Here is a 2,751-nt window from a genome sequence, read left to right as displayed (position 1 = left end):
AAGGCCTGTGTATTTCACAGGGAGAATGGGAAAGACTAGAGACACTTTCACTATTGTATAACTTGTCAGCTTGCTGATACAGAGATAGGACAGCATGACCAAAAGTGACTTATGGAAGAGGAATTGACTTCCACCTCCAGAGTGATAAGACTCCATCATGGTGGGAAAATGTGGTAGCAAACAACAGGCATGGCGGCTTGAGCTAGAAGCCTGAGAAATCCCACCCTCAACTGCGGGCACAAATGGGCAGAGCAACTGCGAGGAAGGCAAGGCCCTCAATGCAGATACAGATGGAGGGAGCACACTGGGAGTAAGGCAAAGCTGGGGGCGAGCTTCCAGCAGGCCACTTCTAAGTCTCCACAAATAGTAACACTAACTAGAGGCCAAGTACTCAAATATAGGAGTCTATGGGGGACCGTTCTCATTTAACTCCACACAACTACATCCTCCAAGCCTGAAGGCATAGAATATAAAACCCGAGAAATTCCACTCTGCCTTTACATAGGTTGAACGTGACACAGGAAGCTTCTGACTTCTGTTATTCACTAAGCCCCAAGTGCCGTTTGCCTTCATGTTGTTGTTCCTATGTGTAGCTCTTTCTCTTTAAAAGTCAATTTAATGTGTTTAACTGTTTCTCCTAGAACCAGCATTCCTGAGTGAAGGGCTTATTTAACAAATGATCGCTTTTCCACAGGAAGCAGCCCTACCTGTAGAGTGTGCTATTACCTCCTGCAGTGTGAGTAAGCCATAGTCAACTTCAAGCTAAGACAGTATGCTAAATACAACATGAGAAAGAGACAACATGCTATGTAGTATTGCCATCATAGAAATGTATCAGAAGAAAATGTAACAAACTTGCAGATGGGGGGCGGTGTTGAGTGTTATTTTAACATAAGTTTACTTCTAAGATCTTTAGCTGATTTCTTTCTGTGTAGGCTTCTGCCTAGGGCCTGCCACATGCTGGACAAGCAGCTTTCATGGAGATGCACTCCAGACTTACAATTTACCTTCTTAAGTGATTGCTTCTGACAGCTCCCTGCTGAGACAGAGCTCAAGCACAGCTCTGTCCTGGTTCGTCCTCTCCAGCACAGCCCTTGAGTCTCTCCTGCCTGCTGGACAAACCGCAAACTCCACAGACTGAAATCTAAAATGCTTCCCTCTTTGACACTCCAAGCACACAAGTCTCTTCTAATGTCGCCATTTCTCTTGATGTCCAGTGTCCAATTCAGTGAGCTTCCAACTCTTAAAGGCTCTATGTATGCCACATTCTCTAATTCCATTGATTTATATGTCCCATAACAAGCAATACACATTTTTTATTGTTTGTGTTTTTTGTTTTTGTTTGTTTGTTTTGTTTCGTTTTTCGAGACAGGGTTTCTCTGTATAGCCCTGGCTGTCCTGGAACTCACTCTGTAGACCAGGCTGGCCTCAAACTCAGAAATTCACCTGCCTCTGCCTCCCAAGTGCTGGGATTAAAGGTGTCGCCATCACTGCCCGGCCGCACATATTTTTTTTTTTATTATTAATGCTTGAAAGGAGTCTTGAATCAAAGATTTGAGTCTTTCTAGGAGCCAGAAGAAGGGAGAGTGATTTAGACAGAAGAATTTAATCATGAACCACAGGGCAGGCTCCAAGCTTACAGAGCATGGAGTTGTCCAGTTAGCTTGACTGAGAACCCCAAAGACTCCCTCTCTTCCTCTCTCTCTCTTCCTCCCCCTCCCTCTTTTCCTCCCTCCCTCCCTTGTGACTCTGTGTGTGTGTGTGTGTGTGTGTGTGTGTGTTCTGAATGGACAAGCTATATTATTAGAACAGTGCATTTGGAATATTGATTTAACACATTTGTCAGATAGATCTCAGTGGAAGGAGCCTGAAAGAGGCCAGTTAGCTGGTCCGAAGGAGAACAGTCAGTCCACTGAGACAGGAGGGACAACCACGATGTGTCTATTTCTGTAATTGAAGGATAACAATGCGCTTGACCACCACCATCTCTGGAGGTTCCATACCTTGCTACCGTTGGGCCCCCTTCATTGTTAAGATTAAAAGGTTTGCTGGGAATCAACATGAGGTTTATCTCAAACCTATGGATTTCAATTATATATGCCACAGCTGTTCTTCATTAACTGACAGGACCAAGAATTGTCTGTACTTTAACCATTTGGTATTTACTGTAATTATTTCTCTTTTAATGCTGTGAGCCAAATTGGGTTGAGGGGGTGGGAAATGTGGGTGGTAGAGACATGGAACCCCTGAACCCAGGGCTATAACTAACATTGATAACGTGCGTCTTTGAGATGCTGATTGGAGTTATTAAAGATCGGAAGCAAAGCACCAGGGACTCGGGTCTTTTCTGGGCATTTCTTCCTTTAGCCTTCCTCCAGTGTCAAGAGGAAAGTAAAACCGATTCTGAGACCTGCCCGTGTGAGGGAAAAGCACAACAGCTTGCAGGGGACCAGAGACTCCTTTTCCTCTGTGTTTCAGATAAGAAGCTGAAGTTCACCATGGTGGGAAGGCAAACAGGTTGTTGCAGCCTTCTTGGTCGCTGACACTAACTTTACTATGAAGACAATAACTTTGAGCTGTGGATAGCAGGACCACTGGGCCCAGGAAACATGGAAGGCTCTGGAAGAAATCCAACAAAGAAGAAATGAGCCTGTGGAAACAGCCAAGATCATCATAAGTGGTCCCGAGATTTCTCCCAGGGACAGCATTGGACACTTGTTAAAAATGTGAATTATCTGGTATCATCCCAAA

Source organism: Mus musculus, chromosome 10 (assembly GCF_000001635.26).
Source record: "Mus musculus strain C57BL/6J chromosome 10, GRCm38.p6 C57BL/6J".
Lineage (NCBI taxonomy): Eukaryota > Metazoa > Chordata > Mammalia > Rodentia > Muridae > Mus > Mus musculus.
Note: the sequence above shows the minus strand (reverse complement) of the source record.